The sequence below is a fragment of the Furipterus horrens genome, unplaced genomic scaffold (assembly GCF_987537825.1).
Source record: "Furipterus horrens unplaced genomic scaffold, mFurHor1.1.pri manual_scaffold_2, whole genome shotgun sequence".
In the NCBI taxonomy this organism is placed as follows: domain Eukaryota; kingdom Metazoa; phylum Chordata; class Mammalia; order Chiroptera; family Furipteridae; genus Furipterus; species Furipterus horrens.
In genome coordinates, this window is record NW_028327172.1 from 177,121,648 (window position 1) to 177,149,557 (window position 27,910).

Here is a 27,910-nt window from a genome sequence, read left to right on the forward strand (position 1 = left end):
ACCATGTGGTCTACCTTTGAAAATGTTCCATGTGCACTTGAGAAGAATATATATTTTGCTTCTTTGGGGTGAAAAGTTCTATATATATCGACTAAGTGCATTTGAGCTAGAGTGTTGTTCAGTGGCTTAATATCTTTGGTGTTTCTTTGCTTTGAAGATCTGTCCATTGTTGACAATGGGGTGTTAAAGTCCCCTACTATGAGTGTGTTGCTGTCTATATCTTTCTTGGAGTCTTTCAAAATTTTCCTCACATATCTGGGTGCTCCTAAGTTGGGTGCATATATATTTATAAGAGTTATATCTTCTTGATGGGTTTTTCCCTTAGCTATTACGAAATGTCCTTCTTTGTCTCTTTTTATGGCCTTTGCTGTGAAATCTGTTTTGTCTGATATAAGTATTGCTACCCCAGCTTTTTTTTTATGTCCATTTGCTTAAAATACTTATTTCCATCCTTTCACTTTCAGTCTGTGTAGATCTTTTGTTCTAAGGTGGTTCTCTTGTAGACAGCATATATGTGGATCATGCTTTCTAATCCATTCAGCTATCCTATGTCTTTTGATTAGAGCATTTAATCTATTTACATTTAAGGTTATTCCCAATAAGTACTTATTCATTGTCATTTTTACCCTTTGTACTCGTGTTTCTCTCTGTCTCTCTCTGTTTCTTCATCTTCTTAAAGAAGACCCTTTAGCATCTCTTGCATTGCTGCTTTGGTGGAGATGTATTCTTTTAGCCTTCTTTTGTCTTGGAAACTCCTTATTTCACCTTCATTTTGAATGAGAGCCTTGCTGGGGAGAGTATTCTTGGTTGTAGGCCTTTGTTTTTCATTGCTTGGAATATTTTTTGCCATTCCCTTCTGGCTTATAGTTTTTCTGCAGAGAAATCTGATGATAGCCTTATTGGAGCTCCCTTGTATGTTATTGTTTTTCTCTTTGTGCTTTTAGGATTCTCTCTTTGTCTTTCAGTGTTGCCATTTTAATTATGATGTGTCTTGAAGTGGGCCTGTTGGGGTTCATCTTCATTGGGACCCTCTGTGCTTCCTGGACTTGTGTGACTCCTTCTCTTCTCATGTTACGGGAGTTTTCTGTCATTAGTTTTTCAAAAAAGTTTTCTATCTCTTGCTCTTCTCCTTCTCCTTCTGGAATTCCTATGATATGGATATTATTACGTTTCATGTTCTTCTGCAGCTGTCTTATAACCTCTTCAGTCTTTTTTCATTTTGGTGCACTGTCTGGGAGTTTTTGTCTATGTTGTCCTCCAGCTTGCTGATCCGATCTTCTGCTTCCTCTAGCCTGCTTTTAATTCCTTCTACTGTGTCCTTCAATTCAGAGATTGTATTCTTCATTTGATAGCTTCTATGTCCTTTTTCATGCTGGTGTAATTCTCTGTAAGTTCCCTGTAGTTTTTCTGGAGTTCCTTGTAGTTTCCCTGGAGTTCTTTGTAGTTTCCGCTGAGCTCATTCAGCTTCTCCATAATCCATGTTTTGAATTCCCTATCTGATAGTTGGCTCCCCTCTATTTCATTTAGCACTCTTTCTGGGGATTCTACCTTTCCTTTCGATAGGGGTTTGTTTCTCTGCCTCCCCATTTTTGTGACTCCTATTGTTTGTTGGTGCTTCTTAGAATGATCTGCACTTCCTGGATCTGCCTCTGGAGGCATCAGATCATCTACCAGGGATCTACTGCCTATGTCTGACTTCTTTTGTTGTTAATCTATTCAATCTGTGATTAGCTGTCAGGCTTAAGGACCATGGGTGTGGCAGCTTAATTCCTGTAGGCAGGGCTTTTGTTTCCCCTCAAACTGACACCACTTGGAGGGGAATGGTCTGCCTGCAGTACTGGGGATGAGTCAACACTGGAACCCGGTCAGCTGCTCCCTCAGTTCTCCCCTCAAAACCACCACACCAAACTCTCCCCAAGTGTCTCCAGTCCTCTCTGCCTTCCCTCTGCTTGAGCCCAGGGTAAGTGGGGGCCAAAATATTTTCATATGTGATCCTCTTAAGAGCTCTTTTTCTCCTGCTGTTTCTCTCTGGCTAGCAAGAAACCCTGTGGCTTTTCACTTTTCACAGATGGATACTATTTTACTTTCCACTCTGTTGCTGTAGGCTGGGAAGCCCAGCTTGTGGTTTAGACCTTGCCCTTCTCAGGGGGGACCCCCGGCTGTCGAGCTGTTTCTCAGTCCCTTCAGTTGCCACCCGTGTGAGCCCAGCCAGCCCTTCCGTGTCTCCGCACTCCCTACGGGTCACGTTGTGATGTAGTGGCCTTTCTGTCTCTCCGTGGTTATAAGACTTCTCTCCGGCTAGTGTTCGGTTGATTATTCCAGATGATTTCTCCAAAATTAAATTGTAAATCCAGACTGGTCCTGGGAGGTGGTTAGAGTAGCTTCCACTTACTTTTCCGCCATCTTCGATGATTTTTTTTTTAAATCACATTAAATTCTCTTGCTAATTGATAATCAATTGAAAATACATAAAAACTTTTCTACTTTTAAAAATTTAATCATTATGGAAATATTAATTTATGCAGGATTTTAAAGAGAAAATTAGTACCTTTATTTTTATGAGTGACACGTTTAACCAACCTATGGTCATTAATCACTGCTCTGTTTCAATTACTTGAGTTTATTTACTTTCCTCCTGTTTCATAGATTATAATAAAGAGGAAAGACTGGGAAAGTAAACCAATAAATATTTGTGAATTTTGAGAAGTGCTATGAAGTAAAAGGAAAACAGGAGGAAGTATTTCACATTGAACTACTAAGGAAGGCCTCTATGAAGAAATTATAATTAAACTCAAATTTCAAATATGAAACATTTATTTGAACTATATAGCGTTGGCTTCATAAAGAACAATAGTACTGTGAAGCAGTTTTAGGTATCCATTTGGAACAGCTTTTGCTGAATATCAGTGAAAATTCAAAGGCCTAATCAAGTTTCATTGTTTAATAAGGTAAAATTGTTTTTTCACTTAAGTAAAAGAAGACATGGATACTCAGCCTAAGACTAATGGGATATCTCTTTATCATTGCATACCCAGATTCTTTTCATCTACAAATCCATCTTGCATGTATAATGTTCATTTTTATAGAACCCCCTGATCTAGAGGTATATGACATCTGGATTACCAATCATTAAATCCATATTCTAAGCAAGTGGGAGGAGGAAATAACAACAACAACAAACAAAAAACAACAACAAAAAAACAACAATGAAAGGCATGCCTTCTGGTTGAGTCAGTACTCTTTAAAGCACTTTTCCTGAAAGCAATACACAACTTAGCTTTCATCTCATAGAATTACCTCCACCTTTTTCTACAAAGAGAGTGAAAAATGGGCAAATTGTCACATGCAATATATAAATTCTGTTCCTAAGATAAAAGGAGAGAATGATTAGTGAATAGTGAGCTGGCTATCTTTATCATATTGTTATTATGCATTACAATTAATAATATGCCTTAGGAGGCTGAAGCTAAGAAAGTTTATTTGTAGAAAGTCAAATAATTAAGAAAATGATTGGATGTCTATAATTTAGAAAATGCCTAATACCCATTTCATCTCTCTATCCAGATAAGCTATTAATTATCCTAATACAGTCTCTCAACTTATGCTGCATTTCAACAATGTATTTTAAAAAGTCTACAATTTATGCTGGGTTTCTAACTGGCCATCTATCTACTGAAAGAAAATTCTTAGTTCTATTCAACCACATTATTCTTTTGTTCTATACAAACACACATTCATGCACACATACAAATGCACACATTCACATACACATAAACAGTGGTGTCATATTTTTCACCAACTGATTTTAAATTTGTCTTCTTTTCAAAGCCCTTTATCATAATATTCAGAATCAACTCCTTACAATAACAACAATGAAATCTATTATCTGTTATTCTGTTTCTTTTACCTGTTTTAAGATTATACTTTTCTTTTTCAATTACTGGACACAACTCTGATCCTAATGGCTCCATAAATTTTCTTCAACTGTTTAAGTTGTTCTTGAGTTCCATCCTTACAATAGTTTGTACTAATTGTATTAACTATCTTTGTAAAAGTCATGACAGATTGGTTTCCACAGTTAGAATGTAAACAACATGAATCATTGTATCATATTACTTCTTTATTCACTTGGTATCTGTTACAATAAAGAATAAATAGTATTATTTTTAATTGTTTATATTTTAATTGCATTCTTAATTATTTTATTTTATATATTAGTGTTAACTTTGGCTATCAATGTTTCTAAATTTGTATTTTGACTTTGAAAATATTGCTTTCTAATGGTAGATTTCAGTTCATTAATAGTACCTAGCAGAACTTTGTATGAATAGATTACTGAGTTCCTTGAAATTTTTTTATTATAAATACCATTACTACATCAATTTTATTTATTGAGCTCCAACTAGTTATATAATAGTAATGTTATATATGTCTATATCATAGATCGAGTTTTCACATAAGCAAGCATACATATGTGATTTAAAGGTTGGGAAATTGTTGCCTCCATAGAGATTTGTTAAATCATGATATTAAATATTAAACAGTTACATACATTCACTGTATATGTATCTACCATATACACAATTAATATTATAAATATTTACGGTGAAAAGTCCAGGTATACTTATACTGTCTTTCTCTCTTTTCTTGTCTGTCTAAAGAATGTACATCACTGGATTTGTTATATCTGTGTGTGTGCATGTAGTATATGCATATATGTACAAACATACATATTGCACATATACACATAAATGTTTATAAACTTCAAAGGAAATAGGAATGATAAATTTTTTGACATTAAAGTTAGTACATCAACATAGTTATTTCATATAAACTTGATTCAGCAAAAATTATGCTTTCAAAATCTATTTTGAACATTGGGCAAATGCTTGAGTATTAGAAAGATTATAGATTTCTGCATATGGGTTTATAGTCTTTCCTTTTCATAAACATTTTTCAAGGACCTATTATACATCTGATATTCTTCTATTTCCTTTTATGTCATTGGATATTCTGCTTTAATAGAAAAAATAAGCTATTAAATTCACCAAGAAACCATTTTTGCAACTGTGAGCTGTTTAAATTGAAAATAGTTTTTTAAAACTAAAACCTCAGAAATCTTTCAAAGTTCTCTAAGTACCTTCCTAGACCCGTCACTTGTATGACTGTTTATCACTGACAATGTGGACAGGAGGTTAATTGTAATTGCACAGTCACCTAGACTGTCCTGTAATTTGAAGTAGAGTCCCTCTGCTGTGTCGGGCTTGACAGTATATTATTTCCAAGCATTAGTGCCAGGATGCTCTTTAAATCGGCTGTGGAACTGGAGAAGTGATTTACGTGCTCGATTTAGTGCTGTCCTCTTGCTGTTCACTTCAGACCGCTTTCCTACAAATAGCAGAATGTGAACAGAATTAAAATTTGGATACAAACAAGGAAGGAAAAGAATAACATGAAACAAATGGAAACGAAAGTAATTCTTGCTCTATGTATTTGTAGACATGTATGTAGTATGTAAATCACTGGGTATCCTGAATACTTATTTCCCTCTTGGGAATTCTTGAATTAAACATTAAAATATGGATTTTAATGAATGGCAGGATGTACAGATTGAATTTTCTACAGATATTATTAAGCAACCGGAAAAACTGAAGACTTTTTTTCTCGTAAGGATAAAAGGAGGTGAGAGAAATAAGTGACTGAACTTATTCCCTAGAGTGGAAAAATGTACTAATAAAAATAATATTTTTATCTTTATAAGAATTAGTCCAAATTTGGAATCTGCTCATTCTTTCTATGGTGCTTTGGTTCAAATACATAGTACGGTATCATTGAACAATGCTTCCCCTTTTATAATTATATTTGCAATCATCCACAGCAAGATTATCTCCTGTTACATAAGAAATGGCTTAGGAAACACTTCATGTGCTGACATTTATGAGTAAAATTATTTCTTTTCAATCTGATCATACATTAACCTTCCATTAACATAAAAGATAAAAATACATGAACAGGTAACACTAAACATTTAATCATTTATTTAATAAACTAAAATGTTTATAAATAAGGATGCCCTGAACATTATTTACCAATACATTGTAGTTCTAGCAGGGTTAGCACTCTCAGATAAATATAGGTCTCATTTTAAAAAATGTTTAAGTGTTGGATTTTTTGGTTATTCTTTTTTTAAGTATATTTTATTGATTACACTATTACAGTTGTCCCAATTTCCCCCCTTTACCCCTCTCTGTTTGGTAACCCTCTTCCCTCCAGGAATCCCCCACTTAGTTCATGTCCACTGGTTCTACATATAGGTTATTTGGCTTCTCCATTTCCTATACTATTCTCAGCATCCCCCTGTCTATTTTGTACCTACCAATTATGCTTCTTAATGCCTGTACCCTTTACCCCACTCTCCCTCTCCACTGATAACCCTCCAAATGATCTCCATATCTATAATTCTGTTCCTGTTAAAGTTCTTTGCTTAGCTTTTTTTTTTTTTAAGTCAATTGTTGATAGTTTCTTGTCACTTTACTGCTCATAGTTTTGATCTTCTTTCACTTAAATAAGTCCCTTTAACATTTCATATAATAAGGACTTGGTGATGATGAATTCTTTTAGCTTTACCTTGTCTGGGAAGCACTTCATCTGCCCTTCCATTCTGAATGATAGCTTTGCTGGATAGAATAATCTTGGTTGTGGGTCTTTTCTTTTCATCACATTGGATACTTCTTGCCAGTCCCTTCTTGTTTGCAAAGTTTCTTTTGAGAAATCAGCTGAGTCTTATGGGAACTCCATTGTAGGTAACTCTGCTTTTCTCTTGCTGCTTTTAAGATTATTTATCTTTAACCTTTGGCATTTTTTATGATGTGTCTTGGTGTGGTCCTCTTTGTGTCCAACTTGTTTGGAATTCTCTGTGCTTCCTGGACTTGTATACCTATGTTGGGACTCTCTGTGCTTTCTGGGGTTGTTTGTCTCTTTCCTTTGCCAAATTAAGGAAGTTTTATTTCATTATTTTTTTCAAATAAGTTTTTATTTTCTTGCTCTTCCTCTTTTCTTTCTGGCATCCCCATTATTTGGATTTCGCCACTCTGGGAGATGTCCCAGAGTCTTCTTATTCTCTCCTCATGTTTTGAATTCTTGTTTTTTATTCTGTTCTGGCTGAATGTTTATTTATTCCTTATGTTCCAAATTGTTGATTTGAACCCTGGCTTCCTTCCCTTCCTTCTTGGTTCCCTGTGTATTTTTCTTTATTTCACTTAGTGTAGCCTTCATTTCTTCCTTTATGTTTTTGCCATTCTTATTGAGTTCTCTGAACATCCTTATTTCCAGTGTTTTGAGCTATGCATCTGATAGGTTGGCTATGTCTGTTTCACTTAGTTCTTTCTCTGGGGTTTGTTTTGTTCTTTCATTTGGGTCATATACCTTTGTCTCTTCAATTTGACAGCCTTCCCGTGTTTGTTTCTGTGTATTAGGTAGAGATGCTTTTACTCCATGTCTGGGCATACCTGTTAAATTGTTTGGGGAGGAGGCTTAGGTGATTGTCACGGTGGGGCAACCATTTCACCACTCTGTGTCTCTGTATTTATGGGAGAGGTCAGAGAGGGGATAATACTGTTGCCTGGCTTCTGACAGCTTTCTTGATACTCTCTTTTCAGTCAATTTACTCCCTTCCTGTATGCCACTGGTATCCTTCCAGCGGTTGCCTTTGTTGTGGTTCCCAGAGTGGGTGGGTTCATATACATTCTAGGATAGTGAGAGCCTTAAATTGACTCTCCTAAGAGAGGGGCAATTTCTGCTGTCATCCTGGGCTTTACAGCCAGAAGTTATGAGGCTTTATTTTTCCAGTACTGGACCCCTAGGCTGTGAGGTCTGGCTTGGGGCTGGGACAGCTCACTCTCAAGGAACCCCTCCTGATTGTTATCAACCACACGCGGATGTGGGGCTGCCCACCTTGAAAGCCACTGCTGCCTTGCTACTGCCACTCTGAATCCTCTACACCCCACCTACCTGTCAAGATGAATGTGGCTTTTTTTAATCCTTGGTGTCAGACTTCTACACAGTTCAGTTTTCTGGCAGTTCTGGGTGTTTTTTGTTTTGAGGTTAGTTGTGATCCTTATTTTGGTTTCACACAGAGGTAAAGTGTGTCTACCTATACCTTCATCTTGATTAGAAGTCTGGTTATTCTTTAATTACAAGAAATAAAGTTGAGGTTCTACTTTTCCTGAATCCTAACCCTCTCTAAAGGTGAACACTATCCTGAAGTAATTATGCCTTTTTTATACTTTGTGTGTATGTGGTGTATGTATCCAGAATATAATAATATTTTGTTAGTTTAACAAAATTTAAATGGAATATATTTTATGTATACATTTACAAGTATTTTTCCCATGAACATTTTTTTTTTGGTGATATATCCCTTTGTTGAATAGAAACCTAATTTTTAAAATCTCCCTGCAGTATAGTATTCCACTGTAGATTACTCATAATTTTTTTCATTATTGCAAGTAGTAGCATAATAAACATCTTACTTTATAATTCTTGACTCTTTGAGATACACAGAGGTGGGAAGTAGGCAGACGCAGTCATCCCCCTTATCTGTGGTTTCACTTTCCACAGTTGCCATTACCTGTGTTCATCCACCATTAGAAAATACTGATTGAAAATTTCCAGAAATGAACTATTAATAAATTTTAAATTGCATACCACTGTGAGTATTATGATGAACTCTTTCACCTTCCTGTTTCATCTCACCTGGAATGTGAATTACCGCTTTGTCCAGCTTACTCACACTGTATGTGCTACCTGTCTGTGAATCACTTAGTAGCCATTTCAACTATAGATGAACCTTCACAGTATCACAGTACTTGTGTTGAAGTAACATTTAAAGTAACTTAATTCACCTCACTTCATCTCATCATGTATGCATTTTACCATCTTATATCATCGAAAGAGAGGGATGACTATGGTATAATATTTGGAGAAACCACATTCACATAATTCTTATTATATTATCAATTTTTTTATTTTATGATCAGTAACTGTTGATCTCTTACAGTGCCTTACATCTAAATTAAAATTTATCTAGGTATGTGTTTATATGAAAATAAAAGAGTATATACAAGATTTGGTCTTCCAGAAGTTTTAAGCAATCACTGGGGGTGTTGGATAGTATCCCTGCACATGTAAAGGGAAGCTGTTGCATGCAAAAATTCTCTCCAAAATGTGCTTGTTCTTAGCAGCACTGTATACAAATTCTGTTTTTGCTGACCAACTGTTGGTAATATCAATATTTTAAATGGTTTACAGTCTGATATTTGTGAAATAGTAGCTGAAATTTACACTCTTCCAATTACAGGTAAGAATAAACATGCCTTTTATGTTTGATAGTGGTAGAGATTCTTTTCTTACTTTGAAATTCCTGGTAATATATTTTTAAAATTTATTACCTGGATTAACTGCCTTTTTTATTGAGGAAAAATAAGAAAATTAAAGCAATGAAAATGAGAGATGCTGTATTTTTTTTAAGAAGTTGGAAGTAAGACAGAAGAACTTTAGAGTTGGTCTATGGATGATATGACCTACAACTATGTGAAATGTGGATTCCATAGAATTTTGGTGAACTTTAATTGATGTCAGAGATGGCACTAATGTTATTTTCCTAACTGATTTTGAGCTATTGTACATTTTTATTGTAACAAAAAAGGAAATTCACTAAGGAGATAAAGATCTTGTCATTCATTAACTTGCTTTATTTTAACTTTATAATATATAAATATAAGGTATAACTCTCTAAACTATTTTGAAAGCATTATAGTTCTCTGACATCAAATGAGAATGAAAATAAATTGGTTGTTTTAAAGTTTTTGCTTCCCTTGTCATTTAATTATAACCAGTGTTAAGGGATACTAATGAGCATGAATGGATACTTTTTTTTTTTTTTTCACTTCATGATACTGATTCTTAGAATAGTCATATAGTGTAACTATGTGTTTTGGAATCTATCTCTTCCTATTCATGAAATGTTAATAGTGCCCCATTTCACTCTCAGAATTGCCCCAGTTGTGACAGTTTATCAAATACCAATAACTTTTGATAAATGAAAAATATGTGTATCATCAGTTGACCACTTAGTATGTGCTAAATATTGAACTAAATAGTGACATGTTTCTTTACAATAATACAATTAGAAAGATGGTAGTATATACTCTATTTTATATAAGGAAACTGGAATTTGGAGAGTAATTAGCCCAGCATCTGCCAGTATCAAATTAAAAGAGTCTTACTAATCGATACAGCCTCTGTGTCTAAGACAGTAGCCAGCTACCAAGAGAATTTCAAAACATCTTTGGTGCCTGAAAGACTGCAATTTTCAACCTTTTTCATTTCATGGTACACACAAACAGATTACTAAATTCCGTGGCACACCAAAAAACATATTTTAGCTTATCTGACCAAAAAATAAGTATAGTTTTGGTTCATTCAAACAGTATGGCTATCATTGTGTTCCTGTTGTCATTTTTTAATTTGACAATCTAAGTGAGAAGAGGTCAGTGTCCTTAAGTAGTCAAGGTTTTAATGTTTTCAAAATTCTTGCAGCACGCCAATTGAAAATCATTGCTGTAGAACAACAGATTCTGAAAAATGACAGCCTATTGTATTTATTTGAAGCAAAGAAATTAAGAAAGTTGGTATGCTATAACTTCGATTATTTGTATACTATTCTTGCATCACCATATTCATGGTTGTTTCATGTTTGAGAAAATGATGAGTCTATTTCTTTTCTTTTTTTTTTTAGTAAGGTCATTGTGTTTTTATTTCTTTATGTTGTTCACTTGAGGAAGTTCATTATTTTAAATGTGAACACTTTAAGGCAGAAATCACTGCTCTTTAGAGTAAAGTAAATAACTTTTCAATGGATCCAAAGGGTGTAGTAGTTTACTTAAATAGGCCACAGATGTCTAACTGTCCAATTTCAGAGCAGAAAGAGACTCATGGCAAACAAATTTATAACTGTTGTAAACAGAAGAAACATACATTATATGAAAATAGCCCATCCTTAAAACTGAGAAACTATATGTTAAATTGATGATAACGTTTACATTTGTCTTTTTAAATTGCATTATTGTCACTTCATAGCTCAGGACAAAATAGTCAAAGATTGTGAAAGAAAGAAAGGAAGAAAGAAAGAAAGAAAGAAAGAAAGAAAGAAAGAAAGAAAGAAAGAAAATCAAACTATTTTTCTTGTACACCCACAGTCATAAAGGTGACTTTTAAAATAAATCACAGCATTACCCGCCAAATGACACTCCATTAATACAGCAATTCCAAGAGCTATCTAGTTAATAGTCTTTAAGTAGGTGGAAAATTGCCTAATTATAAGCTTTAAAAAAATCTACTCCCTTCAAATGCAAGCACTTCTTAAAGCACAAGATACACATGTAAGGATATCGCACAGAACTTAGGAAATGGCAGGGTATTGAAGATACTTTTAAGAAAGGAAAAAATAACAGGCACCACTTCCATAAAAACATGTGGCTTTTTGATGATATAGCCCTGTGGAGTAGAGCAGATATTTCTTTGAAAGATTAGATACTTTTAAAACACAAATCTAAGAGTTACTCCTTTGGTTTGTAGAAGCAGCTAGTAGGCTTGTTATATTTACTTATATACTCAATGTTTCAGCTGCCATAAAATCTGTTCTTATTTTTGGGAAAATAAAGGAGTGAATGCTGAAAAAGCATTTTCACTGATATGGAAAATTATCTGAATTTTATTCAAAATTTAGCACATTAAAATTTAGCCCTTATAAAATTATAAACTGTGCTACATAGGTATCTGCATATATTTAAATTGCTTTATCTAGAGGCTATTTTATAATACTACATTTGGCTCATTTAAGTGAAGTTTAAATGACTCTGAATAGGTATGCTGAAATATATACAACCCAGCTTTGCTCTTCTCCAAATTATAAGTTTGCAGAGAAAATATAAACACAGAAAATTAATTATGAAACTAAGAATGTGGTAAATGATATATAAATGTACAGACTACAAATAGGATAAGAAAGATATTTCTTAGAATATGAAAGCATAAGACAACAATAAAGGATATTGCTAAAAATTGGAAGAATATATCTTTAACTACCTAGTCATTTCTGGCTTTGTCTCTATTCTCCTTTCTCCTTTGACTCATTGACTTCAAAATATTTTATCTTCTTCTGGCCAAGATGGAGGCATAGACAGACATGCTGCATCTCTCTCTACAACTAAGAAGGAATAAAACTGCCTCAAAACTAGAAACAACCAGAAGATCCAGAAAATCAAACTGCATGGGAGTCTAACAAACAAATATATAAAGAAGAAATACTCATCCAGACAGGTAGGAGGGGCGGAGCCAGGGCGGAGAGCACATGGTGTGGTGGTGGCAACAGCAGCGGCGGCAGTGGCAGGCTGGTGGAAAGCACAGTTACACATTTTCAATCAGGAGGGACACCTAGGGAGCATTCCCAGCTCCTCACCAGACCATGCCTCCTTGCTTCTGATTGTGCAAACCAGTGGGGGTTGGGCGGAGTCAGAAACTGCCAGTCTCTCAGCAGAGTCCACTTGTTTAAAGGGCCCCCACGATCCTAGAACATCTGCAGACACACCCACTCTGGGAATGACAGCCAGGGCAACAGCTAGAGAGAGGAGCCAGTCCCATATGCAAGTGGGAGAAGTGCCTGGAAAAGAGAAGAGGGCTGGGCAAGTGGTGTTGTTCCCTCTCAGATCTCTCCCCTACATACAGCACCACAACGTGGTGAAACAGATTGCCCTGAACTGATGAATCCCTAAGGCTCTGCCCCTTGCAACATAACAGGAGTGACAGCTCTGCCTGGGATACGGAGGCAAGCAAACACAGGAGCCTGTCAGGACGGGGAGACAGAGAAGTATGGTCCAAAGGAGGGAGCAGATCAGGGTTCCAATGGGAGAACTGAGTGACAAGGAGATAGCCAATCTAACAGAAGCAGAATTCCAAACACTGGTGATAAAGATGCTCACAGGCTTGACAGGTATGCTTGAGTATGGCAAATGCATAAGAGAAGAAGGGAAGGCTATGCTAAGTTAAATGAAGGAAAATCCACACAAAACCAATGGTGAAGGGAAGGAAACCAGGGTTCAAATCATTGATTTGCAACATAAGGAAGAAAAAAACAATCGTGCAGAATGAGGAGACAGGAATTGGAAAAAATGAGGAGAGGCTTGGGAACCTCTGGGACAACTCTAAATGTGCCAACATCTGAATCATAGGGATGCCAGAAGAATAGGAAGAGCAAGAAATTGGGAACTTATATGAAGAAATAATGGAGGAAAACTTCCCAAATTTTGCAAAGGAAATGGACATACAAATCCAGGAAGCACGGAGAGTCCCAGGTGAGCTGGATCCAGAGGGGACCACACCAACACACATCATGAGTAAAATGCCAAAGGTGAAAGATAAAGAGAGAATCCTAAAAGCAGCAAGAGAGAAGTGGAGAGTTGCCTACAAGGGGGTGCCTATAAGACTATCAGCTGATTTCTCAAAGGACACTTTGCAGGCAAGAAGGGACTGGCAGGAAGTACTCAATGTGATGGGAGGCAAGGACCTTCAGGCAAGATTTCTCTATCCAACAAAGATATCATTTGGAATGGAAGGGCAGATGAAGTGCTTCCCAGACAAGGTAAAGCTAAAAGAGTTCATAATCAGCAAGCCATTTTTATATGAAATGTCAGAGGGACTTTATTAAGAAAAAGAAAATCAAAATTATGAACACTGAAATGACAACAAACTCACAACTATCAACAACTGAATCTAAAAAATAGAAACAAAATCCAACTAAGCAAACCAGAAGGGAACAGAATCATAGGTATGGGGATCATTTGGAGAGTTGTCAGCTGGGAGGGGGTAGGGGAAGAGGTGGGGAAATGGTGCAGAGATTAATAAGAATAATCGGTTAGTACAGAATAAACAGGAGTAAATTAAGAATAATATAGGAAAGGTTGAAGCTGAAGAACTTATATGCACGACCCATGGATATGAACTAAGGGGGGTGGGATCACTAGAGGGAAAGAGGTACTGGGCAGAGAGGAGCAAAGGGGAAAAAAATGGAACTACTGTAACAATATAATCAATAAAATATACTTAAATATTTTATCTTTTGAAATTGTTATTTATAGATATTTCAATATCATTACTCTAAATTTTCTGAAAGAGTTGCACTCTTATTTTTTTATATACTTCCTTGAGTACTGTGGCAATAAACAGTATAGAAAGAAAAAAATTTAGTTAAATGTGTGGACAGTACTAAGAATTTAACATGCTTGCAACTTTGTTTCCAAGGGAGACCAAATTGTTTCTCTAGTTAAATGTTTTTAATTCTAGGCATTTTGTTCTTTGATATTTACATGTAAACTTTCCAAAGACTTTTCTTTTTGTGATGCTGGCTTGATAACCTTCACTCTTGTGATATAAAAGTGGAGCGTCTACCATTTCTCCCAGTCTTTGTTCTAGGTTAAGAAAAAGACTCCTTTGAAAGGGAAATCTTGACTGTAGGCCCTTGTGTACTGTCTTAGTTGTTCTCCCTCTCTCTCTTCCTCTCTCTCCTCTTTCTCTCTCTTCCTCTCTCTCCTTTTTCTCTCTCTTCCTCTCTCTCTTTCTCCTCTCTCTCTCTCTCTCTCTTTCTTAGGAGGAGGTAGAAGCAACTAAAAAAATCAAGAGGAATCTGAACATTCATCAGGCTATTTGGAACATATTTTTAATTATCATTGTAAAGACTCTTTTCCACATTGATAACTCCTGGTTTGTGATATCTAAACAATTTCATAAGGAAAAATATTGTACAGCATCAGATTTGTAAATTCAATTTAATTTTTTCTTTTTTACATTTGTTTATAAAATAATGCTTTTTTATCACTTGGCAAAACTTAGTTTCTCTCAAAAATGTGTCTTTTAGCCCAGCTACCTGGACATCTTGCCATATGTTATTGACAAAGACTGACAGCTAAAAAACTAGGAAAACTAAGCAAATCACCTCCAATACAACAGCAAAGAGAAATAAAATATCAGCCAAATGAGAATGTACCACTAATCTTTGTTTTCATACTTCGCTGCTTCAAAGCTCAAGCACGATTTCAGTGTGATAATATAAGATTAGGAATTATTTTACATGAACCATGGGACAAAGGAAAAATGCTCAAAGTATTTTTGAATATTTATTGCTCTCGTGGGCTCCTGGCAATATCTATCTGTATCTATATCTATATCTACACACACAGCATATAACGTAATATAAATAATTGGGATAAAAATAACAGAATATAGTGTAATATATTATTACACTACAGGAGAGGCTAGAGGCAGGCCATAGAGGGCCTTGCATGCCAAGTTGAGGAGCTCGGACTTGATTGCACGGACATAGAGGGAGCCACAGAAGTTTGTTTAGGTCAAGGCATAACAACAATCAGGATTGTAAGAATCTAAGAATTAGGCTACTGATTAGATGGAAGAAGCAAAAGAGAGCAAGGTGTACTGAGGGACTTCAGGATTTCAAATTTGGTTGCATGGAAAATGTGCATGTCTTTCTGGGGAGCTGGGAAATAAGGAGGAAGAGTTGGGGGGGTTGAGAAAAGACATCTTTGGTGTCCTGAATTTGGTATTTGATATTACAAGACAACCATAGAGAAAGATCCAGTAGCACCCTTGAGAAGAGAGATGGGAGCTTTCTTAAGGGGTAAGGGGGTCTGGGGATTTAGATATGAGAGTTGTCTTTATATAAGAACACAGCCAACAAGAGAAAGGGTAGAGACCATGGCTAGAGATATAGCCAATGTGACAATGACACATGGGGCTCAGGGCTGGAGGAGAAAAAGGTTGTGAAAGGAGCAGGGAGGACATGATCAGGGGGAGAGGAAACCCAGTGAGCAGCAGTGCAGTATTTCTGAGATAAGAACCAGGAGTACTTTTCATGAAGGAAGGGTCTGATACTGACTCACACTTATGCAGAAGGGGACTGTTCAAAGTGAGAAATGCCACTCGGAAGTCAGAGGATGGGGACTGAGAACAGGTTAGATGTGGTCGCTGGGAGGTCATCAGTGGCTGAAGCCATAGTAATAGCTTAGTTGGGGTGGGAGTCAGACTTCAGGGGTGCGAGGGGCAAACAGGTGGTAAGTGGAGAAGCCAGGGAAGACCCTTTGCCCCTTGAAGCTGGGAAGAAAAGTGGAGAGAGGACCAGAGGTCAATGGCTCAAGGGAGAAGAGGCTATGAGGGACACTATTGTGTTTGTACTTCAATCTAGAATTGGACTGACGAGGGAGTAGGGCCGGGAGGGATGAATTCTTCCCATGGGCTCTTGACTGGAATTCTCAAGGGATTGTGATGTTTCCTTCCTCCTGACTTCAGGCCAAATGGCAGCAGGGGTGGAGTGAGCAGCCACCTTAGCAGAGCTGGATAGGCAGGGATTGTACAATGGGTATGGGAAGGTTAAGACTCATAGGGAAGCAGTCGGGCTCTCTTCAGGCCTGTTGGTCTTCATGTTCGCGAGGTGGTGGCTTTGTTCTGGGCTACTTATCCACATAACCCTGTCCTTGCTATAGGACCCACGATGAGGCAATAACCACTGCTGCTCACTTGCTGTTGCTGCCTGCCCCACATTTAATGTACTGAATCATACAACAGATACCATGCACAACTTCAAGACTGCTCAGAAAACCTGTTGGGGCCAAGGGATTCTTTTGAGAAGGTGCAGCTTGGGAATATTCCAGCTTACTTTCAGTTATAATGTGACATTCTCACAGTGCCTTCAAAGTCATCCTCACAGAAGCAAGACTCCTCTGGTTCCCATCGACTAAAGTTCAAGCTGCTTACACAGTATGTGAGAGCCTTCACCATGTTACCCTCCTTATCTTTTTAGCTGGATTCAGATTTGTTATGTCCCTCATGCCCCCAAGCACACCAGTCCTGCCAGGCAGCTCCTTGTCCTTCGAGCATCTTCCTATGCTTATGCAAGATGCCTAGGATATCCCTGTGCCTAGGACAACCTTCTCCCTCTTGTGTCAGTGACTCCTATCCATTGTTAATGACCCAGCTCAGAGGTTACCTTCCCGAGGAAGCGTTACTGGCTGCCGACTCTTTTCTTGGGGATCCTATTGTGGATATTGTTGGTAGTTTATCCAATCCCCACCCCAGTTTTTTTAAAATCCATGACAGACCCTGATTTTGTTTGGGCATGTACTATTCTCCTGCACAGCCAGTGGCTTTAAGAGAAGCTGATTCCCCATGACTGTCAAGCCTCGGGGTCAAGTCTGATTAACCCACTCCCCCTAGCCTATGACTGGCTGAGGAACTGGGAATGCAACTCACATTTGCACCAATAAGACACACAAAAAGAGGTACACCAGGGAGGTTCTGGAAAAAAGTCTTCTTGGTTCTAAAAGACAGCTACAGGAAAAGGAAAACCTATCTTCTCTGTGTGCTGCATGTTGTCAGGTCTGGAAATGATGCCTTGAACTGCTGCAGCTGATCTTGTTCCTAGACTGAAGATGAAGCTAAAACAGGGAGAGGAGAGGAGCTGGGTTCCCCATCACATCACTGAGCCCTGAGGTCAGCCAACTCTGGGTCCTGCCTTACTTCTGGTCTTTCTGCTGTGTAAAACAATTACTGTCCTTATCATTTAAGTCATTCTTAAAAAAGGATTTTTGTGACTTGCAAGCAACAGCAGGCTAATTGATGTAGTTCCAATAGTACTTTTTATGCTCTGTGAGATCCTGTCATATTCTAGACTGGGAGATTCTCACAAGTGGGCTGTCATTCATATTCATAGCTCTGTCCCTGGATCTGAGTTCTGTGCCTTGGAATACCAGTTCAAATGTGGAATGAATAAGTGAATGGATGAACTCGAGACTCATTTGGACTTTCTCCATAGGGTGTTCTGCCTTAAAGTCTGCTTTATTATTAGTTTTCTCCCTCTCCAAAAAGTTTCAAGTCCTGCATAAGCATTCTGTCCTTGATCCCTTCTTGGTATGGCTTCCATGGGGCAGAGAAAACCTAGACTGCAGGGACTTGCTTGATGCTATGCAGTGTGGGCTGGTATCAGCAGGGGTCACAGATTGGGACTCCTGGTTCCCAGACTGACACCTACCAGTCTGGAGCTGTGCCAGGAGCTGTGCTAAGGAGGTAGAGATAAATGACAGACCGTTCTTACCTTCACAGGTCTTCCTTTCTAGCCAGACAGATAAAGGAGGAATCACAGGTATAGGGTCTATAAAATGGCAGCTGGTGTGAACTGCTGCATCAGCTTGAGGAACAAGCACACTCACACTTTTAAATCAGGTTGCCTGAGAGCACACCTTCCTGACTCGCAATTAGTCTGGGGTTTCTCTCTTCAGGCTCCCCCAGGCCCTTGTGCTGTTCAGTATTCCTGGTGGCATACTTGGTCCAAATGGGGTTGTCCACTTCCCATCTCCTGGTGCAGCCTGAGGGCCCAGCATGGCTGTGACTTTCTGTGGCTTCTCATAGCTGACAGTGCTCTGCACAGCCCACAGGCTCTTGTCCTCTGATTCAGAGGCCCTGCCAGACCACTGTGGGGCCCAGCCTTGGGCTTCAAACCTGCAGCACTCATGGATCAAACTCATAACTCAGTCATTGCTACCAAAGTACAAACACTGTCTAAGGATCTCTGGGTCTGGAGGAACTTCTGCACCTCTACATGGTTTGCCCAAACCAACCCTCTCCTGTGCACTTTTATGGCCTAGGTCACTTTCATGAACACCCTCTTTCCTTAAGAGAATTCTGATTTAGGGGCCTGGATTTATAGGCCATTTGAGCCATAGACCTCCCTGACTTTGAGGCAAGGCATTGGTTTTGTTGTGTAGATTGGGCTTCTGCTCACAGGGTCAAAAGTGAGGCAAGCTTTGCTAAACCACTAAAACAAAACAAACCCCCAGAAACACAGGTTTTGTTATATCTTAATTACCCTGGCTGGTTTGGCTCAGTGGATTGAGCGTTGGCCTGCGAGCTAAGTGTTGCTGGTTCGATCTTCCAGTCAGGGCACATCAGAGAAGGAAAACTCTGACTCCAAAAAACCTCCGCTGCCTTGCGGCATACCTCTTCAGGGGAAAGGCTAAGGGAGTAAACCCTGACAGAAAATCTGGAGCCGGAGTCCCTAAGGCGGTTTGACGTTGTAGTCAACACCGGCAACTCCTGCGGCGCACCTGAACCCAAGCTGTATTGACTCCGTCTTTCCCTTGGACCCTTCAGCTGCGAAGAGAGGGGGTGTCTGCTGCATGGGCAACAGCAGACCCTCCATATCACCCTGCCCAGGCTCTGTAGCTTCAGCTTCACTGGAGAGGACACTCCAGCGTCATCGCAAGATGTCGATTCAACACGAGTCGGACTGCACAACCATTCTCGGCGGTGCAGATAGACTCTTAGGAAGCTACACCATCGTCTCTCGAGACGGATGGCTGCCGACATTATGTTAAATGTTATGCTAGATAATGTATGGTATGTTATATTAAATGTACATATGTGTGTGTGTGTGTGTATATATATATATATATATATATATTACTCTAGTCTAACTACTTGTACTCTGTGATTAACACTAAAAGTAAAGAAAATAGATAATGAAAAAAACTCCTATAAGTGGATTCTAAATTAGCAGTCACCCGATGATGCTTTTCTTTTATACCATTGCCTCTTTTTGTTGATCATGCTTTTTAGACCCCTTTGATACATTCTTAATTTTCAGAGTTTTACTTATATAGTGAGTGACTTAAAATAAAATATGTGATGTGAGACCACCTTACCTAAACTATTGTATATGTTCCATTGAACCATTTTAACTGAAGTGAATTGGATGAATAGGAAACAGAAATGAAGAGTTAATGAAGAACAGATCATATGATCTGTGTACAGAAAGCCTCATGGGTATATGATGGTGGTGAGACATAAACAGCTATAAGTTAATCACGAACCAAACTGGTGCCTCTGCTGGTTCTGTTACACTAACTAAAAATCTTATGTCGTCCATACACATGTGCAATAGGAGACACAAAATTTTCTTTAATCTAAATATTGAACTGGATGCTACTTGGTCCCCACAGTCACAGAGTTCAGGTCACATGTTATTAAACAACTGACTTGTAAGACTCAGTATTCCAGAGAGGTAATTTTGATGGCAGAGTTGATTTGGAAAGGGTTAAGATTACTCTTAATTATATTTTAAAATACAGAGAATTCTTTTGCTTACTAGTATGAAAAATAGGTGGAAATAATGAGAAAAGTTAAAAGGATGTTGACTTTGGATAAATTAGATGCAATTATTGATAAGATGTATATTTATAAAGTTCATTTATAGTTATCAATTACATAGAAGAACCCAGCAGATGGTGAGAAGGCAGAGAACCTCCATCTAAAGCCTCCTTCTAAGATCCAGAACACATTAGAGGCAGTGCCAGGACAGACCTCATAATTTTTAACAGCCTTAGGAAATTTAAATCAGCTAGTGAGATCTTAGACTTTGTTTGTTTGTTTGTTTAAGTTTCAAAGATCTGTGTTTTGAAAAATAATTTTTTGATAGACTATGAAATTTAAAATAAAGGAAAAAAATTACTTAATGATTTTCAGAATCAAAGCTTCACAAATCAAGCTCCTGCGGCAGCTCTAAATCTGAGAAGCACAGGTAGTGGGTTGAACAGCTGCTGCTGAACTTGCTGCAGGCTAGCACTTTATAAAACAGTTATGGCAGGCAACAGGAAATGGATTTGTCAGGGTGAGAATGGTAGCTGGATTACATAAAGAAGAGAGGGAAATGTTTACTTTTGCTTACCTATTGAGCAAACCTAAGTAACAGTGACTTTCAAGTGATCAAGACCAGACTAGTTTAGGTTTGGCATTTCTACAAAGCTGTCTTTAATTTTAGTAGAAACCTGGTCAGAAAAAAAGTAAATGTAAATATTGGAAGGAAATATAGTGTGTACTAGGATATGAAAACAAACTTTTACATTTCAGGTTTCATCTTCTGCTTTTACTCTCATGGTGATGATAGTTGATAACACTATATTGCATAATTGAAATTTACTGAGAGAGAAGGACTTAAATGTTCTTGCTTCCCACCCCTGGCCCCTGAAAAAGTAGGTTTTCAAAAAATACTATGGGAGATCTTGTCGCAATCAAAGTAGAAAATAAAATCTGCCACAGTCAGTGTCATTAGGAGAGAACCATGTATGTTAGAATGAACGAGAAAATGAATGAGATTGAGGTTACAGGAGTATTGGCTGATAATTGGAAGTATACCAAGAATCACAATAAAAGGTTTTCAGAAATTATGGAAGTGAATAATTTGGGATCAATAAAAGAGGGAATGTTCAGGTTTATAGAAAAAAAAAAAAAAAACACAATTCATGAGGAAAAGGATGAAATGGGAGGTGCACTATGATGATTTCTGACAGGACCTGGAGTATAGTAAGTTTTCAATGTCAAATATTGACTTTTATTATACAGTTAAATATAAAAAGTGGTTTCCCATTGAACTCATGATTTTTCATGAAAAATCATAATACATATTAAAATAATTTAAGACTAAATATTAATTATTGAAATACCTTACCAGATTTTTAAATGGTGCAACAACTGATTCAGTTGATGCCTATTTCTAGTCAAAGTTACAGTTAACATAAAGAAACCAAACACACACACGGTGTGATTCAGAGGTGTTTAGAAGTCTTTATGTGACACACTTTGCTGTAACATATGATTTATTAGAATTAAGAATGATTCCATTTTCAACTTTAATTTAAGCAAGATGTCTGAGGAATCGTTTATAAAAATAAAAAATTCCTACTGTGTGCTTACATAAATGAAAATCTATCAAGAATATTTAGTTGCTTCTTAAGAACAACATTTGTAACTTCTTATTGCTTTAAACTAGAGTCCTAAAATGTGGGTAGAGCAAACACATATGACATAAATCATCAAAATAAGTTCTCTCAAATGTCATATTTCCTAACCACAAATTACTCCAATTGTCCAAACCACATCATAATTTGAGAATATCTCTTTCTCTGTAGGCTCAGAGCCAAATCTACATGGCGTGCTTGATCATAGAATTGAAGACTCAGTTCTAGTAAACCATCACACATCGGGCTTTTGAAAAATTAGGGTTTCCTTTTCCTCAGATTTTGAAAGTAGATTAATTTTTAAGGTTTGCATACAGCATAGATTTTGACAAAATTAGGTACATTCTTTTATGTTTAATGTTCATGATGATGTTTAAATAATTTATTATAAAATCTATATAAAACACTACAGCCATTTCACTTAAAGTGTCTATTAATATTAAAATAATTTATAACATACAATTCTTATACTTATATTTTCTCATCTTCACTTCATCACTGACAATGCCGTGCTTACCGATATGTTAAATATTCTTAATAGTAAATACTGTTAATGATGGAGTTAGTGCATTTTTAAATTAAAAACTTTTAAGTATTGTGACATAATGACTACTTACCAAAAAACAACTTTTTAAAATTTGACCCCGTTGTTTTACATTATATATTTATTTTATAAAAGTGCCATTATGTCAGAGAAAGACAAATATCATGCGATTTCACTCATATGTAGAATCTAACAAACAAACTGAACTAATATTCATAACAGAGACAGACTAATAGATAAGTTCAGGATGACGGCTGTTGGGGCTGGGGCAGTTAGGGCTGGAGGGACTGAGCAAAAAGGAAAAAGGACTCACGGACATGGACAACAGTGTGGGGATTGTAGGGGTGAGAGGATATAAGGGGGTTAAATGGTAATTAAAAATCCAATAATTTTTTAAATACCATTATGAGGTGGGAAATGTTTACATTTTAAAGAGAAAAAATGAAAGTGTTCCTCAGACAATTTAAAATATTATTTAGTTTTGGCTATCTTTGAATATAAAATGTTAAGGCACAAAGCCAGGTGGCATTTGGTCCAATCAAGTATGGATCTTTATTTAGAAACCAAAAGGAAAGGTAGAAAGAGAAAGTTGGCTACTGCATTTTGGGAGATGAGGTTAAAAGAGCCAGAATCCTTGCATGGAGAAAAGGATGTAAAGGACAGAGAGAGAGAGAGAGAGAGAGAGAGAGAGAGAGAGAGAGAGAGAGAAAGGATCTTACTTTTCTTGTGAATGCCACTAATCCCATCATGAGGGACCACTTCTCATGACCTCATCTAATCCTAATTAACTCTCCAAAGGTCTCATCCCCAAATGTCATCACATTGGGTCTATGGTTTTATACGTATGAATTTTTCAGTGGGACAAAAATGTTAGCTCATAACAAATGTTCTCCCATCAGTGTCAATATTATAGGTCTCATGATATTAAAATAAATGTCAGTGCGGGAGGTCTGTGATGTAAAAATGTAAAATGAAATAAAATTAAACTAAAAGAGAAGAAAGAAATATAAAACCTGAGGCTCTATAACATATTTACACATGTTTTTATCATCTTTTATTGTCTGTAACTTTTAGGTTTGTCATTTTATAGTATTAAAATTGTAGTTTCTTAGAAGAAAGTGTTTTCCTAAAATTATAATATTATGTAACATTAATAGAAAAATGAATATTTCCTACATTTCTGCAAACCCACATAAACAAGGATAGTCTGATTTTTGATATTTTCATGTTTGAGGAAGAAAAATTATTATAAATAAAATATTAGCCTAGTAAAAGTTTATGAGCGTACTAAAAATATAAAATTTATAAATGCTGGAAGCCTCTTAAAGTTTTAAAAATTCCAATGTCCTTTATGTATAGTATAATCTCATTTGCAAATAAAGATAGTTTTACTACTTCCTTTAAATTTGGATGCTTTTTAGTTTTTCTTCTTGTCTGATTGCTGTGGCTAGGACTTTCAGTACTATGTTGAATAAGAGAGGTGAAAGTGGGCAACCCTGTCTTATACCTGATCTTAAGGGGAACACTTGTAGTTTTTGCCCATTGAGTATAAAGCTGGCACTGGGTTTGTCATATATGGCTTTTATTAAGTTTAGGTATGTCCCTTCTATCCTCCTTTGCCGAGAGTTTGTATCATAAATGGGCTCTGGATTTTATCAAATGATTTTTCTGAATTTAATATATGATCATGTGGTTTTTATTATTCATTTTGTTTATGTAGTGAGTCACATTTATTGATTTTCAAATATTGTACCAACCTTGCATTCCCAGAATAAATCCCACTTGATCATAGTGTATGAGATCTTTTTGATGCATTGCTGTATTTGGTTTGCTAGTATTTTGTTGAGGATTTTAGCCTCTATATTTATCAGGGATACTGGCCTATAATTTTATTTTTTTGTAGGGCCTTTGTCTGGGTTTTGAATCAAGATAATGTTGGCCTCATAAAATGAGCTTGGGATTCTTCCCTCCTCTCAAATTTTTTGAACTAGTATGACAAGGAGACTTATCAGAAGTTTTGGTAAAATTCACCTGTGAAGCCATCTGGATCAGAGCTTTTGTTCATTGGGAGTTTTTGTTTTTGTTTTTGTTTTGTTTTGTTTTTATTACTGCTTCAGTTTCATTAGATATAATCTATTTATTTTGATTCACTGGTTCTTCCTGATTTGAAATATTGTATGTTTCTAGGAATTTAACCATTTATGTCAGGTTGTCCAGTTTTGAGGACATATAGTTGTTTATAATATTTTCTTAGAATCCTTTGTATTTCTTTGGTGTCAGTTGATATTTCTTCTCTTTAATTTCTGATTTAATTTATTTAGGTCTTCTTATTTTCTTGATAAGTCTGGTTAAAGTTTTGTCAATCTTGTTTATCTTTACAAAAATAAAATTCTAATGAAATAAACATTTTGAATTTGTTTATATCAATTCTGGACTATTTTTAGGCTATTTTCATTCACGTTCATAGTGTGGTGACCATCTAAGTCCTGAGTGTGTGTTAGTGAAGACAATGGTTAGATCTTCTGAGATATTTGTGGTAACAGAAAGAGTGGAAAGAAGTCGTCGTCGTCGGCAGCCATCTGTCTCGAGAGACGATGGTGTAGCTTCTTAAGAGTCTATCTGCACCGCCGAGAATGGCTGTGCAGTCCGACTCGAGAGTGACATGGTAGTATCTGTCTCCTCCCGTGTTGAATCGACATCTTGCGATGACGCTGAAGCTACAGAGCCTGGGCAGGGTAATATGGAGGGTCTGCTGTTGCCCATGCAGCAGACCCCCCCTCTCTTCGCAGCTGAAGGGTCCAAGGGAAAGACGGAGTCAATACAGCTTGGGTTCAGGTGCGCCGCAGGAGTTGCCGGTGTTGACTACAACGTCAAACCGCCTTAGGGACTCCGGCTCCGGATTTTCTGTCGGGGTTTACTCCCTTAGCCTTTCCCCTGAAGAGGTATGCCGCAAGGCAGCGGAGGTTTTTTGGAGTCAGAGTTTTCCTTCTCTGATGTGCCCTGACTGGAAGATCGAACCAGCAACACTTAGCTCGCAGGCCGACGCTCAATCCACTGAGCCAAACCAGCCAGGGTAATTAAGATGTAAAAGCTAACAAAAAATGCTTTCTGTGGTATGTGTTTCTGTAAGGTTTATTTTTGCCTTAAACGCAAGTTATTATCCTTCTGAGAATAGTTTAATAACGTAACTGAAAAACTGTTACATTAGAATTAGGAGACAAAATTCTAGTCCTAAATTTCTGTGTGAATCTAAGCAAGTCATTTAATCTCTTTGGTTTTTGATTATATAAGTGAGTCCTGAAATTTGTTTCCTAATTTAGACTTTAAGTTATCTTTGTGAAGGCTTGACTTGTACTCTCATTTAAGAGTTAGTGTGGTTCCCTCAATGGAAAAACAAAGAGGAATGGCAGGAGTTGCCACTAAGCTTCCATATTACAAAATAAAGAATCTGCTTTCTAATTATCCCTTGAGATCAGCCATTTAGAGTTTTTGTTTTTCTGGCTTCTTTTTCCTTCCTGATCTGGCCTCTGAAAAAAAGCCAAGGCCCATTCTGGGTTTGAAATTGAGATTGCCAGGTAGCTAGGACATAAAAATAAACTCTGGGTATGACTGAATAATTCTATAGTACTGATCATATTGAACTAGGAAGAAAATATATCTGAGCTAAACATATAAAAATAAAAATAATTTAATATATGCTGCCATGAAATATGTTTGAGAGTTTGCCTGGGTGAAGGTTTTAGAAATAAGGTATATGATCAAAAGAAAGAATTTACCACATTATTTTGGTCACAAATTTTCCATTCTGTGAATAAAAAATTATGCCCCTAAATGCTGACATCTGAAATTGTTTAATTTGAGACCCAGTAGGACACTGGCACACTGAAAATTAGGGACAAATAGATGACTGCTTTTGCAAATGAAATGCATTATCCAGATGCTTTTGCTAATTTACAGATTTTCAATTCAAAAGAACAGTTTTTAGATATGGACTGATCATTTGCAAAATGGCTTAATTCATTTTAATTTTCAGTGTACAATTTGGAGAAAACAGGTTTAGAACAATTGTGTGTCTTATATTTTCTCTGATACTTCCTTCATTATATATATATTCATATCTACAAATATGACATATCTAACATTCCAAGTATGCTTTCTCTCAAATATGGCATTTTAATAATATTCTTAAGGCAAGTTAGAGTTTTTGGACACTCAATACAGTTAATCCTTCTATATCTATGCTTTTTAAAGAACTGCATTGTTAATCTTGTAATCTCAAATTATAATGAATCTTGGAGAAAATGTAATAACTAAAGTATTTATACTATATATACTACATATAATGATGTATTCTTTATTGCAAAACTGTATATATTTTTCTGTACTTTTTCATCATTATTAAAGGAAATATAATTTTGTAACAGAGACAGTAGTGTCTTCTAAGATAGTGAACTAAGATGTTAATGCCCAATGATACAAGGATAAATGTTTATAACAGGAAACAATATTTTTATCTTGTAAAAGCCAACACCCTGAGCCAAACCTTGCATATACTTTCATAACAAAGTTTGTATTAGATGCTATTGTCCCTTCATAGAAATTTTATTGCATTAACTGGAACACAGTCACTTCATGATCCATAATTGGATTTACTTTATGACTACACAGAAATGAGTTAAACAAACTGGGTTTCACTTCCTGATTCTAAAAATAATGGATACTTGAAATCAAATACATGGTCCATAAGCTTTTCTTTCAATTACAGGATAAATCATCCAGCTTAATATTTAAACTGCACATTCCACCTATCAAGGCAATAAACATTCATATTATCATGAATGTTGTTTGGAAAAGCACATGACAGAACCACTGTATAATGAAGGGTGTTACAAAAGTATTTCTTAATATTTAATGAGTGGTTAATGTTTCATCATGCTCAAAACAAAACAAGGTAAAAAGGCCTAAACGCCATCATATTTAATGAGCTTTACAGAAAAATCATCCTTACTTATGATGAGTATAAACTATTAGTAGGATACTTTGATATCCTTTAATTTAGAGAAGGTCATGTGTTTTATTATTGATAAAGAAATATTAAAATTGCTATGGTTTTTAGTAAGGTAATGCTCACAGACTTCTCCTTTTATACAATTTTCCATAGTAAATCTATTCTCAAAAACATGGATTTCTAGCTTTTCTTTAAACTTACAAAATAATTATAAATATGAATTTTACTTATGGAAGCATAAACAAATTATACATTTTGGATAGCCAATTAACCTAGGAAAATATCATGAAATATTTGCAATTAATTTCTCCAAAAAGAATAATTTAAAATCCAGTTTCTCAAAGTTTTATAATCCAGCCATACGCTGGAATTTTTTATTGTATTTTTTCCATTATTATTTAGTCCCTTATACCCTCCTCATCCCCCAAAATTACACTGTTGTCC

General features: G+C 36.4%; 1 protein-coding gene across 4 annotated transcripts in view; it reads left to right on the forward strand.

Annotated features, from left to right (window-relative positions):
* Positions 1–27,910, forward strand: part of EPHA5 (EPH receptor A5) — a 340,616-nt gene that overhangs the window by 138,234 nt on the left and 174,472 nt on the right. The window lies entirely within an intron of this gene.